This window comes from Ochotona princeps, unplaced genomic scaffold (genome assembly GCF_030435755.1).
Source record: "Ochotona princeps isolate mOchPri1 unplaced genomic scaffold, mOchPri1.hap1 HAP1_SCAFFOLD_161, whole genome shotgun sequence".
Classification (NCBI taxonomy): domain Eukaryota; kingdom Metazoa; phylum Chordata; class Mammalia; order Lagomorpha; family Ochotonidae; genus Ochotona; species Ochotona princeps.
In genome coordinates, this window is record NW_026701725.1 from 153,116 (window position 1) to 167,931 (window position 14,816).

Sequence of the window (14,816 nt, forward strand, 5' to 3'; positions counted from 1 at the left end):
ATCAGTCCCACATCTACCCTCTGGTTCTTCATGACACCAGATGGTGTAGGGATCTGAACTGGCCTGGTGCATCCAATCCCAGCACACACTAATGCCTCAGGTGACTACAACTGTTTCCTAGATAGAATGCAGCCCCCATTCCAGCACACGCACCCCTGGGGTGGGAACCTCAACCCAGTTAAGGTGTCCCCATGTCTCCCCAACTGGGTCTGTTCCTAGCCGTAGATTAGGCGCCTGCCAGTGGTTGCTCTGACTCAGCTTATCTCAGTCCCTCACTTGTTCTGGCCTCTGCCTTAGTGTGACTTAGCGTCCTTGATTCAACTAGCTACCTAAGCGGCGATTCAGACAACCAATACCCCAGAGCTCCCTGGCCGGGTGGCCAGCAGGCAGAGCCTGGCAGCACATAATGCCCTGGCCGCCCTGGGGGAGGCCGAGGACTCGTTCACTGCCTTGCGGCAGTGTCTTTGGCGTGAGCCCCCAGCATTGGGTCCGACACCGCAGGGGCACCCCCACAGCTGCCACACAGTGAGGAGCGGCACTTGTCCCCGAATCAAAAGACCCAAACCCCTCCCAAACTCACCCTGCCACAAGATACTAGCAGCTGGGCAGAGTTAGGAATTTTAACCCAGTTCCCAAGTTCCCTCATGGTGTACTTCCCCTGAGGGAAGAGCTCTCTTGGGTCCTGGGGGAGGCCGAGGACTCGTTCACTCCCTTGCGGCAGTGTCTTTGGTGTGAGCCCCCAGCATTGGGTCCGACACCGCAGGGGCACCCCCCACAGCTGCCACACTGTAAGGAGCGGCACTTGCCCCCGAATCCCAAGGCCCGAACCCCTCCCAAACTCATCCTGTCACAAGATATTAGCAGCTGGGCGAAGTTAGGAATTTTAACCCAGTTCCCAAGTTCCCTCATGGTGTACTTCCCCTGAGGGAAGAGCTCTCTTGGGTCCTGAGGGAGGCTGAGGACTCGTTCACTGCCTTGCGGCAGTGTCTTTGGTGTGAGCCCCCAGCATTGGGTCCGACACCGCAGGGGCACCCCCCACAGCTGCCACACTGTAAGGAGCGGCACTTGCCCCCGAATCCCAAGGCCCGAACCCCTCCCAAACTCACCCTGCCACAAGATATTAGCAGCTGGGCGAAGTTAGGAATTTTAACCCAGTTCCCAAGTTCCCTCATGGTGTACTTACCCTGAGGGAAGAGCTCTCTTGGGTCCTGGGGGAGGCCGAGGACTCGTTCACTGCCTTGCAGCAGTGTCTTTGGCGTGAATCCCAGCATTGGGTCCGACCCCGCAGGGTCACCCACCACAGCTGCCACACTGTGAGGAGCGGCACTTGCCCACGAATCCCAAGGCCCGAACCTGAATTCAGAATTCTGAGTTCTGAATTACGAGTTCTGAGTTCCGAATTCTGAGTATGAGTTTTGAGTTCTGAATTCTGAGTTCTGAGTTCAAAATTCTAAGTGCTGAGGTCTGAATTCCGAATTCTGAATTCGAAGTTCTGAATTCTGAACTCTGAATTCTGAGTTCTAATTTTGAATTCTGATTTCTGAGATCAGAATTCTGAGTTCTGGGTTCTGAATTCTGAGCTGTGAGTTTTATCTCGGAAATGTGAATTCTGAGTTCTGAGTTCTGCATTCAGAATGCTGAATACCGAATTCTGAATCGTGAATTCTGAGTCATGAATTCTGAGTTATTAGTTCTGAGCTCTGAATTCCGAGTGGAATTCTGAATTCTGAGTTCTGAATTCTGAGTTCTGAGTTCTGAATTCTGAGCTGTGAGTGCTAAGTCTGAATTCTGAGTTTTGAGTTCTGAGTCCTGAATTCTGTGTTGTGCTGAGTTGTGAATTTTGAATTCTGAGGAGGTCTGTGTTCTGAGATCTGAATTCAGAATTCTGAGTTGTGTATTGCAAGTTCTGAGTTCTGAATTCTGAGTATGAGTTTTGAGTTCTGAATTTTTAAGTTCTGAGTTCTGAGTTCGAAACTCTAAGTTCTGAGTTCTGAATTCTGAATTCTGAATTCCTAGTTATGAGATCTGAATTCAGAGTTTTGATATCTGAACACTGAATTTTGAGTTCTAATATTGAATCCTGATTTCTGAACTCAGAATTCTGAGTTCTGAATTTGGAGTTCTGAGCTATGAGTTTTATCTCTGAATACTGAGTTCTGAATGCTGAATTCTGAGTTCAGAATTCTGAATTCTGAGTACTAAATTCTGAATTCTGTGGTGTGAGTTTGAATTTTAATTTCTTTGTTTTAAGTTCTGAGTTCTGAATTCAGTGTGGAGCGGAATTGTAATTTCTGATTTCAGAATTCTGAGTTCTGGGTTCTGAATTCTGAGTTCTGAATTATGATTTCATGTTCAGAATTCTGAGTTCTGTGCTCAGAATTGGAATTCTGCATTATTAGTTCTGAATTTAAAGATCTGAATTCTGAATTGCTAGCTCTGAATCCTGAATTCTGAGTCCTGAATTCTGAGTTATTTGTAGTGAGGTCTGAAATCCGAGTGGAATTCTGAGTTCTGAGTTCTGAATTCTGAGTTCTGAATTCTGAGCTGTGAGTTCTAAGTCTGAATTCTGGGTTTTGAGTTCTGAGCCCTGAATTCTGTGTTGTGCTGAGTTGTGAATTTTGAATTCTGAGGAGGTCTGTGTTCTGAGATCTGAATTCAGAATTCTGAGTTGTGTATTGCAAGTTCTGAGTTCTGAATTCTGAGTATGAGTTTTGAGTTCTGAATTTTTAAGTTCTGAGTTCTGAGTTCGAAACTCTAAGTTCTGAGTTCTGAATTCTGAATTCTAAATTCCTAGTTATGAGATCTGAATTCAGAGTTTTGATATCTGAACACTGAATTTTGAGTTCTAATATTGAATCCTGATTTCTGAACTCAGAATTCTGAGTTCTGAATTTGGAGTTCTGAGCTGTGAGTTTTATCTCTGAATACTGAGTTCTGAATGCTGAATTCTGAGTTCAGAATTCTGAATTCTGAGTACTAAATTCTGAATTCTGTGGTGTGAGTTTGAATTTTAATTTCTTTGTTTTAAGTTCTGAGTTCTGAATTCAGTGTGGAGCGGAATTGTAATTTCTGATTTCAGAATTCTGAGTTCTGGGTTCTGAATTCTGAGTTCTGAATTATGATTTCATGTTCAGAATTCTGAGTTCTGTGCTCAGAATTGGAATTCTGCATTATTAGTTCTGAATTTAAAGATCTGAATTCTGAATTGCTAGCTCTGAATCCTGAATTCTGAGTCCTGAATTCTGAGTTATTTGTAGTGAGGTCTGAAATCCGAGTGGAATTCTGAGTTCTGAGTTCTGAATTCTGAGTTCTGAATTCTGAGCTGTGAGTTCTAAGTCTGAATTCTGGGTTTTGAGTTCTGAGCCCTGAATTCTGTGTTGTGCTGAGTTGTGAATTTTGAATTCTGAGGAGGTCTGTGTTCTGAGATCTGAATTCAGAATTCTGAGTTGTGTATTGCAAGTTCTGAGTTCTGAATTCTGAGTATGAGTTTTGAGTTCTGAATTTTTAAGTTCTGAGTTCTGAGTTCGAAACTCTAAGTTCTGAGTTCTGAATTCTGAATTCTAAATTCCTAGTTATGAGATCTGAATTCAGAGTTTTGATATCTGAACACTGAATTTTGAGTTCTAATATTGAATCCTGATTTCTGAACTCAGAATTCTGAGTTCTGAATTTGGAGTTCTGAGCTGTGAGTTTTATCTCTGAATACTGAGTTCTGAATGCTGAATTCTGAGTTCAGAATTCTGAATTCTGAGTACTAAATTCTGAATTCTGTGGTGTGAGTTTGAATTTTAATTTCTTTGTTTTAAGTTCTGAGTTCTGAATTCATTGTGGAGCTGAATTGTAATTTCTGATTTCAGAATTCTGAGTTCTGGGTTCTGAATTCTGAGTTCTGAATTATGATTTCATGTTCAGAATTCTGAGTTCTGTGCTCAGAATTGGAATTCTGCATTATTAGTTCTGAATTTAAAGATCTGAATTCTGAATTGCTAGCTCTGAATCCTGAATTCTGAGTCCTGAATTCTGAGTTATTTGTAGTGAGGTCTGAAATCCGAGTGGAATTCTGAGTTCTGAGTTCTGAATTCTGAGTTCTGAATTCTGAGCTGTGAGTTCTAAGTCTGAATTCTGGGTTTTGAGTTCTGAGCCCTGAATTCTGTGTTGTGCTGAGTTGTGAATTCTGAGTTCTGAGGAGGACTGAATTGTAAGATCTAAATTCAGAAATCTGAGTTCTGTATTGCGAGTTCTGAGTTCTGAGTTCTGAATTGTGAGTATGAGTTTTGAGTTCTGAATTCTAAGTTCTGAGTTATGAGTTCAAAACTCTAATTTCTCTGTTCTGAATTCTGAATTCTGAATTCCTAGTTATGAGTTCTGAATTCTGAACTCTGCATTCTGAGTTCTAATTTTGAATTCTGATTTCTGAGCTAAGAATTCTGAGTCCTGAATTTGGAATTCTGCGCTGTGAGTTTTCTCTCTGAATTCGGAGTTCAGAGTTTTGAGTTCAGAGTTCTGAATTCTAAATACTGAGATCAGAATTCTGAATTCTGAGTTGTGAATTCCGAATTCTGAGGTGTGAGTTCGAATTTTAATTTTTTTGTTTTGAGTTATGATTTCGGAATTCAGTGTGAAGCTGAATTGCAATTTCTGATTTCATTATTCTGAGTTCTGGGTTGTGAATTCTGAGTTCTGTATTATGAGTTCTGTGTTCAAAATTTGAATTCTGAGTTGTTAGTTCTGAGTTTTAAGATCTGAATCCTGAATTGCTAGTTCTGAATCTTGAATTCTGAGTTATTAGTTCTTAGCTCTGAATTTCGAGTGGAATTCTGAATTCTGAGGTCTTAGTTCTGAATTCTGAGCTATGAGTTCTGAGTCTGAATTCTGAGTTTTGAGTTCTGAGTCCTGAATTCCGTGTTGTGCTGAGTTGTGAAATCTGAGTTCTGAGGAGGTCTGAGTTCTAAGATCTAAATTCAGAATTCTGAGTTCTGAATTATGAGTTCTGAATTCTGAGTATGAGTTTTGCGTAATGAATTCTAAGTTCTGTGTTCAGAATTCAGGTTTCTGAAATCCAAGTTCTGAGATCTGAGTTCTGAACTCTGCATTCTGAATTCTAATTTTGAATTCTGATTCCTGAGCTCAGAGTACTGTGTTTTGAATTTGGGGTTCTGAGCTGTGATTTTATGTCTGAATTCTGAGTTCTGAATTCTAAATTCTCAATGAATTCTGAGTTCTGAATTCTGAATTATGAATGCTGAGCTCTGAGTTCTGAATTCTGAGTATGAGTTTTGAGTTCCGAATTCCGAATTCAGAGGTGTGAGTTCGAATTTTAAATTCTTTGTTTTGAGTTCTGAGTTCTGAATTCAGTGTGGAGACGAACTGTAATTTCTGATTCAGAATTCTGAGTTCGGGTTTCTGAATCCTGCGCTCAGAATTATGAGTTCATGCTCTGAATTCTGAGTTCTGTGTTCAGAATTTGAACTCTGAATTGTTATTTCTGAGTTAAGATCTGAATTCTGAATTGCTAGTACTGAATCCTGAATTCTGAGTCCTGAATTCTGCGTAATTAGTTCTAAGCTCTGAATTCCTAGTGGAATTCTGAATTCTGAGTTCTGGATTCTGAGTTCTGAGTTCTGGCTTCTGAGGTGTGAGTTCCGAATTCTGAGCTGTGAGTTCTAAGTCTGAATTCTGTTTTTTGAGTTCTGAGTTCTGAATTCATTGTGGAGCTGAATTGTAATTTCTGATTTCAGAATTCTGAGTTCTGGGTTCTGAATTCTGAGTTCTAAATTACATGTTCTGTGTTCTGTATTCTGAGTTCTGTGTTAAGAATTTGAATTATACATTGTTAGTTCTGAGTTTTAAGATCTGAATTCTGAATTGCTAGTTCTGAATCCTGAACCCTGAGTTCAGAATTCTGAGTTATTAGTTCTGAGCTCTGAATTCCGAGTGGAATTCTGAATTCTGTGTTCTGGATTCTGAGGTAGGAGTTCTGAAATCTGAGCTGTGAGTTCTAAGTCTGAATTCCGAGTTTTGAGTTCTGAGTCCTGAATTCTGTGTTGTGCTGAGTTGTGAAATCTGAGTTCTGAGAATGTCTGAGTTCTAAGATCTGAATTCAGAATTCTGAGTTCTGAATTGCAAGTTCTGAGATCTGAATTCTGAATATGAATTTTGAGTTCTGAATTTTTAAGTTCTGAGTGCTGAGTTTGAATTCTATGTTCTTAGATCTGGATTCTGAATTCCTAGTTATGAGTTCTCAGTTCTCAGTTTTGATATCTGAACACTGAATTCTGAGTTCTAATATTGAATTCTGATTCCTGAGCTCAGAATTCTGAGTGCTGAATAAGGAGCACTGAGCTGTGAGTTTTATCTTTGAATACTGAGTTCTGAGTTCTGAATTCTGAATTCTGAGTTCTAAAAACCGAATTCTGATGTGTGCATTCGAATTTTAATTTCTTTGTTTTGAGTTTTGATTTCTGAATTCAGTGTGGAGCTGATTTGTAATTACAGATTTCAAAATTCTGAGTTCTGGGTTCTGAATTCTGAGTTCTGAATTATGAGTTTATGTTCTGAACTCTGAGTTCTGTGTTCAGATATTGAATTCTGCATTGTTAGTTCTGAGTGTTAAGATCTGAATTCAGAATTGCTAGTTCTGAATCCTGAATTCTGAGTCCTGGATTCTGAGTAATTATGTTTGAGATTTGAATTCCGAGTGGAATTCTGAGTTCTGAGTTCCGAGTTCTGAATTCTGAGTTTGGAAATTTTAGCTGTGAGTTCTGTGTCGGAATTCTGAGTTTTGAGTTCTGAGTTGTGAATTCTGTGTTGTGCTGAGTTGTGAATTTTGAATTCTGAGTTCTGAGAAGGTCTGAGTTCTAAGATCTGAATTCGGAATTCTAAGGTTTGAGTTGCGAGTTCTGAGTTCTGAGTTCTGAGTATGAGTTTTGAGTTCTGAATTCTAAGTTCTGAGTTCTGAGTTCAAATTTCGAAGTTCTGTGTTCAGAATTCTGAATTTTGAATTTCTAGTTCTGAGTTTTGAGTTCTAAGTTCTGAGTTCTGAATTTTGAGTTCTGAAAACCGAATTCTGAGGTGTGATTTTGAATTTTAATTTCTTTGTTTTAAGGTCTGAGTTCTGAATTCTTAGCTGTGACTTCTAAGCCTGAATTCTGAATTCTGAGTTCTGAGTTCTGAATTCTAAGCTCCGAATTTCTGAGCTGTGAGTTCTAAGTCTGAATTCTGAGTTTTGAGCTCTGAGTTGTGCTGAGTTGTGAATTCTGAGTTCTGAGGACGTCTGAAATCTAAGATCTGAATTCGGAATTCTGAGTTCTGAACAGCGAGTTTTCAATTCTGAGTTCTGAGTCTGAGTTTTCTGTTCTGAATTCTAAGGTATGAGTTCTGAGTTCGAAATTCTATGTATGAGTTCAGAACTCTGAGTTTCAATTGCTAGTTCTGAGTTCTGAATTTGTAGTACTTAGTTCTGCACTCTGCATTTTGAGTTTCAATTTTGGATTCTGATTTATGAACTTAGAATTCTGAGTTTTGAATTTAAAGTTCTAATCTATGAGTTTTATCTCTGAATTCTGAATTCTTAGCTGAATTCTGAGTTCCGAGTTCTGAGTGCTGAATTCTGAGCTGAATTATGAATTCTGAGTATGAGCTTTCAGCTCTGAATTCCGAATTCAGAGGTGTGAGTTGGAATTTCAGTTTCTTTGTTTTGAGTTCTGAGTTCTGAATTCAGTGTGGAGCTGAATTGTAATTTCTGATTTCAGAATTCTGAGTTCTGGGTTCTGAATTCTGAGTCTGAATTATGTGTTCATGTTCTGAATTCTGAGTTCTGTGTTCAGAATTTAATACTGAATTGTTAGTTCTGAGTTTTAAGATCTGAATTCTGAATTGCTAGTTCTGCATCCTGAATTCTGAGTCCTGAATTCTGAGTAATTAGTTCTGAGATCTGAATTCCGAGTGGAATTCTGAAATCTGAGTTCCGAGTTCTGAATTCTGAGTTCTGAATTCTGAGCTGTGATTTCTAAGTCTGAATTCTGACTTTTGAGTTCTGAGTTGTGAATTGCGAGTTCTGAGTTCTGAATTCTGAGTATGAGTTCTGAGTACTGAATTCCACGTTCTGTGTTTAGAATTCAGAATTCTGAAGTCTTAGTTCTGAGATCTGATTTCTGAACTCTGTGTTCTGAGTTCTAATATTGAATTCTGGTCTGAGCTCAGAATTCTGAGGGCTGAATTTGGAGTTCTGAGCTGTGAATTTTATCTAAGAATCCTGAGTTCTGAGTTCTGAATTCTGAATTCCAAATTCTGAGTTCTGAAGTCCAAATTCAGACGTGTGAGTTCGAATTTATATTTCTATGTTTCAAGTTCTGAGTTCTGAATTCACTGTGGAGCTGAATTATAATATCTGATTTCAGAATTCTGAGTTCTGAATTCTGAGGTTGGAGTTCTGAATTCTGAGCTGTGAGGTCTGAGTTCTGAATTCTGAGTATGAGTTCTGAGTACTGAATTCCAAGTTCTGTGTTCAGAATTCAGAATTCTGAATTCCTAGTTCTGAGTTCTGAGTTCTGAACTCTGCATTCTGAGTTCTAATTTTGAATTCTAATTTCTGAGCTCAGTATACTGAGTTTTCGATTTGGAGTTCTGAGCTGTGAGTTTTATCTCTGAATCCTGAGTTCTGAATTCTGAATTCTTAACAGAATTCTGAGTTCTGGTTTCTGAGTTCTGAATTCTGAGTTGAATTCTGAATTCTGAGTATGAGTTTTGAGCTCTGAATTCCAAATTCAGAAGTGTGAGTTCGAATTTTAATTTCTCTGTTTTGAGTTCTGGTTTCTGAATTCTGAGTTCTGAATTGTGAGTTCATGTTCTGAATTGTGAGTTCTGTGTTCAAAATTTCATTTGAATTGTTAGTTCTGAGTTTTAAGATATGAATTCTGAATTGCTAGTTCTGAATCCTGAAATCTGAGTCCTGAATTCTAGTAATTAGTTCTGAGCTCTGAATTCCGAGTGGAATTCTGAATTCTGAGTTCCGAGTTCTAAATTCTGAGTTCTGAATTCTGAGCTGAATTCTGAAATCTGAGTTCTGAATTCCGAATTCTAAGGTGTGAGTCCGAATTTTAATTTCTTTGTTTTCATTTCTGATTTCGGAATTCAGTGTGGAGCTTAATTGTAATTTCTGATTTCAGAATTCCTAGTTCTGGGTTCTGAATTATGAATTCTGAATTACGAGTACAATTCTGCATAGTATTACGAGTATTATTCTGAGTTCTGTATTCAGATTTGAATTCTGAATTGTTAGTTCTGAGTTTTAAGACCAGAATTCTGAATTGCGAGTTCTGAATGCTGAACTCTGAGCCCTAATTCTGAGTTATTATTTCGGAGCTCTGAATTCCGAGTGGAATTCTGAATTCTGAGTTCCAAGTTCTGAATTCTGAGTTCTGAATTCTGAGCTGTGATTTCTAAGACTGAATTTTGAGCTTCAAGTTCTGAGTGCTGAATTCTGTGTTGTGCTGAGTTGTGAATTCTGAGTTCTGAGGAAGTCTGATTTCTAAGATCTCAATTCAGAATTCTGAGTTCTGAATTGCGAGTTCTGAATTCTGAGTATGAGTTTTGAGTACTGAATTCTAAGTTCTGTGTTCAGAATTCAGAATTCTGAATTCCTAGTTCTGAGTTCTGAGTTCTGAGTTCTGAACTCTGCATTCTGAGTTCTAATTTTGATTTCTGATTTCTGAGCTCAGTATTCTGAGTTTTGAATTTGGAGTTCTGAGCTGTGAGTTTTACCTCTGAATCCTGAATTCTGAATTCTGAATTCTTAGCTGAATTCTGAGTTCTGAGTTCTGAGTTCTGAATTCTGAGCTGAATTCTGAATTCTGAGTACGAGTTCTGAGCTCTGAATTCCGAATTCAGAGGTGTGAGTTCGAATTTTAATTTCTTTGTTTTGAGTTCTGGGTTCTGAATTCTGAGTTCTGAATTATGAGTTCATGTTCTGAATTCTGAGTTCTGTGTTCAGAATTTAATTCTGAATTGTCAGTTCTGAATTTTAAGATATGAATTCTGAATTGCTAGTTCTGAATCCTGAATTCTGAGTCCTGAATTCTGAGGTGTGAGTTCTAAGTCTGAAATCTGAGTTTTGAGTTCTGAGTTGTGAATTCTGTGTTGTGCTGAGTTGTGAAATCTGAGTTCTGAGGAGGTCTGAGTCTAAGATCTGAATTCAGAATTCGGAGTTCTGAATTGCGAGTTCTGAATTCTGAATTCTGAGTATGAGTTTTCAGTACTGAATTCTACGTTCTGAGTTCTGAGTTCGAATTTCTAAGTTCTGTGTTCAGAATTCAGAATTCTGAATTCCCAGTTATGAGTTCTGAACACTGCATTCTGAGTTCTAATATTGAATTCTGATTTCTGAGCTCAGAATTCTGAGTGCTGAATTTGGAGTTCTGAGCTGTGAGTTTTATCTCTGAATTCTGAGTTTTGAGTCCTTCATTACAAATTCTAAGGTGTGAGTTCGAGTTTTAATTTCTTTGTTTTGAGTTCTGAGTTCTGAATTCAGTGTGCAGCTGAATTTTAATTTCTGAATTCAGAATTCTGAGTTCTGTGTTCTAAATTCTGAGTTCTGAACTCTGAGGTAGGAGTTCTGAATTCTGAGCTGTGAGTTCTAAGTCTGAATTCTGAGTTTTGAGTTCTGAGTCCTGAATTCTGTGTTGTGCGGAGCTGTGACATCTGAGTTCTGAGGAGGACTGAGTTCTAAGATCTGAATTCAGAGTTCTGAGTTCTGAATTACGAGTTCTGAATTCTGAATTCTGAGTATGGATTCTGAATACCAAATTCCAATTTCTGTGTTTAGAATTCAGAATTTTGAGTTCCTAGGTCTGAGATCTGAGTTCTGTACTCTGCATTCTGAGTTCTAACATTGAATTCTGATTTCTGAGCTCAGAATTCTGAGTTTTGAATTAGGAGTATGAGCTGTGAGTTTTATCTCTGAATTCTGAGGTCTGAATTATGAATTCTTAGCTGAATTCTGAGTTTGAGTTCTGAGTTATGAGTTCTGAGCTGAATTCTGAATTCTGAATTCTGAATTCCGAATTCTGAGGTGTGAGTTCGAATTTCTAATTCTTTGTTTTGAGTTCTAATTTTGGAATTCAGTGTGAAGCTGAATTGTAATTTCTGAATTTAGAATTCTGTTTTTTGTGTTCTGAATTCTGCGTTCAGAATTCTGTGTTCTGTGTTCAGAGTTTGAATTCAGAATTCTTAGTTCTGAGTTTTAAGATCTGAATTCTGAATTGCTAGTTCTGAATCCTGAATTCTGAGTTATTAGTTCTGAGCTCTGAATTTCAAGTGAAATTCTGAATTCTGAGTTCTGAGTTCTGAATTCTGAGCTGTGAGTACTAAGTCTGAATTCTGAGTTTTGAGTTCTGAGTCCTGCATTCTGTGTTGTGCTGAGTTGTGAAATCTGAGTTCTGAGGGAGTCTTAGATCTAAGATCTGAATTCAGAATACTGAGTTCTGAATAGCGAGTTCTGAGTTCTGAATTCTGAATATGAGTTTTGAGTACTGAATTCTAAGTTTTGTGTTCAGAATTCAGATTTCTGAATTCCTAGTTCTGAGTTCTGAGTTCTGAACTCTGCATTCTGAGTTCTAATTTTGATTTCTGATTTCTGAGCTCAGTATTCTCAGTTTTGAATTTGGAGTTCTGAGCTGTGAGTTTTATCTCTTAATCCTGAGTTCTGAATTCTCAATTCTTTACTGAATTCTGAGTTCTGAGTTCTGAGTTCTGAATTCTGAGCTGAATTCTGAATTCTGAGTCTGAGTTTTGAGCACTGAATTCCGAATTCAGAGGTATGAGTTCGAATTTTAATTTCTTTGTTTTGAGTTCTGGATTCTGAATTCTGAGTTCTGAATTATGAGTTCATGTTCTGAATTCTGAGTTCTGTTTTCAGAATTTAATTCTGAATTGTTAGTTCTGAGTTTTAAGATCTAAATTCTGAATTGCTAGTTCTGAATCCTGAATTCTGAGTCCTGAATCTGAGTAATTAGTTCCGAGATCTGAATTCCGAGTGGAATTCTGAATTCTGAGTTCCGAGTTCTGAATTCTGAGTTCTGAATTCTGAGCTGTGAGTTCTAAGTTTGAAATCTGAGTTTTGTGTTCTGAGTTGTGAATTCTGTGTTGTGCTGAGTTGTGAATTCTGAGTTTTGAGGAGGTCTGAGTTTTCAGACCTGAATTCAGAATTCAGAGTTCTGAATTGCGAGTTCTGAGTTCTGAATTCTGAGTATGAGTTTTCAGTACTGAATTCTACGTTCTGAGTTCTGAGTTCGAAATTCTAAGTTCTGTGTTCAGAATTCAGAATTCAGAAATCCTAGTTATGAGTTCTGTACACTGCATTCTGAGTTCTATTATTGATTTCTGGTTTCTCAGCTCAGAATTCTGAGGGCTGAATTTAGAGTTCTGAGCTGTGAGATTTATCTCTTAATTCTGAGTTCTGAGTACTTCATTACAAATTTTAAGGTGTGAGTTCGAGTTTTAATTTCTTTGTTTTGAGTTCTGAGTTCTGAATTCTGTATAGCTGAATTGTAATTTCTGAATTCAGAATTCTGAGATCTGGGTTCTGAATTCTGAGTTCTGAAGTACGTGTTCTGTGTTCTAAATTCTGAGTACTGAACTCTTAGGTAGGAGTTCTGAATTCTGAGCTGTGAGTTCTAAGTCTGAATTCTGAGTTTTGATCTGAATCCTGAATTCTTTGTTGTGCTGAGTTGTGAAATCTGAGTTCTGAGGAGGTCTGAGTTCTAAGATCCGAATTCAGAATTCTCAGTTCTGAATTACGAGTTCTGAGTTCTGAATTCTGAGTATGAGTTCTGACTACTGAATTCCAGTTCTGTGTTCAGAATTCAGTATTCTGAATTGTTAGTTCTGAGTTTTAAGATCTGAATTCTGAATTGCTAGTTCTAAATCCTGAACCCCGAGTCCTGAATTCTGAGTAATCAGTTCTGAGTTCTGAATTCTGAGTTCTGAATTCTGAGCTCTGAATTCCGAGTGGAATTCTGAATTCTGAGGTAGTAGTTCTTAATTCTGAGTTGTGAGTTCTAAGTCTGAATTCTGAGTTTTGAGTTCTGAGTCCTGAATTCTGTGTTGTGCTGAGTTGTGAATTCTGAGTTCTGAGGAAGTCTGAGTTCTAAGGCCTGAATTCAGAATTCTGAGTTTTGAATTTTGAGTTCTGAGTTCTGAATTTGGATTATGAGTTTTGAGTTCTGAATTCTAAGTTCTGAGGTGTGAGTTTGAAATTCCAAGTTTTGTGTTCAGAATTCAGAATTCAGAATTCCTACTTATGAGTTCTGAACACTGTATTCTGTCTTCTAATATTGAATTCTGTTTTCTGAGCTCAGAATTCTAAGTTTTGAATTTGGAGTTTGAGCTTTGAGTTTTATCTCTGAATTCTGAGTTTTGAATTGTGAATTCTCAGTTCTGAATTCCGAATTCTGAGGCCTGAGTTTGAGTTTTAACTTCTTTCTTTTGAGCTCTGAGTTCTGAATTCAGTGTGGAGCTGAATTGTAATTTCTGAATTCAGAATTCTGAGTTCTGGGTTCTGAATTCTGACTTCTGAACTCTGAGGTAGGAGTTCTGAATTCTGAGCTGTGTGTTCTAAGTCTGAATTCTGAGTTTTGAGTTCTGAGTCCAGAATTCTGTGTTGTGCTGAGTTATGAAATCTGAGTTCTGAGGAGGTCTGAGTTCTAAGATCTGAATTCAGAATTCTGAGTTCTGAATTGCGAGTTCTGAGTTCTGAATTTTGAGTATGAGTTCTGAGTACCGAATTCCCAGTACTATGTTTAGAATTCAGTATTCTGAATTCCTAGTTCTGAGATCTGAGTTCTGAACTCTGCATTCTGAGTTCTAATATTGAATTCTGATTTCTGAGCTCAGAATTCTGAGTTTTGAATTAGGAGTTTGAGCTGTGAGTTTTATCTCTGAATTCTGAGTTCTGAATTCTGAATTCTTAGCTGAATTCTGAGTTCTGAGTTATGAATTCTGAGTCCTGAATTCTGAATTCTGAGTATGAGTTTTGAGCTCTGAATTCAGAATTCAGAGGTGTGAGTTCAAATTTTAATTTCTTTGGTTTGAGTTCTGGTTTCTGAATTCTGAGTTCATGTTCTGAATTCTGAGTTCTGTGTTCAGAATTTAATTCTGAATTGTTAGTTCTGAGTTTTAAGATCTGAATTCTGAATTGCTAGTTCTGAATCCAGATCTCTGAGCCCTAAATCTGAGTTATTAGTTCTGAGCTCTGAATTCCGAGTGGAATTCTAAATTCTGAGTTCTGAGTTCTGAATTCTGAGCTGTGAGTTCTAAGTCTGAATTCTGAATTTTGAGTTCTGAGTACTGAATTCTGTGTTTTGGTGAATTGTGAAATCTGAGTTGTGAGGAGGTATGAGTTCTAAGATCTGAATTCAGAATTCTGAGTTCTGAATTGCGAGTTCTGAGTTCTGAATTCTGAGTATGAGTTTTGAGCTCTGAATTCCGAATTCAGAGGTGTGAGTTCAAATTTTAATTTCTTTGTTTTGAGTTCTGGTTTCTGAATTCCGAGTTCTGAATTATGAGTTCATGTTCTGAATTCTGAGTTCTGTGTTCAGAATTTAATTCTGAATTGTTAGTTCTGAGTTTTAAGATCTGAATTCTGAATTGCTAGTTCTGAATCCAGAACTCTGAGCCCTAATTCCGAGTTCTTATTTCTGAGCTCTGAATTCCGAGTGTAATTCTGATTTCTGAGGTCTCAGTTTTAAGATCGGAGCTGTGATTTCTAAGTCTGAATTCTGAGTTTTGTGTTCTGAGTTGTGAATTCTGTCTTGTGCTGA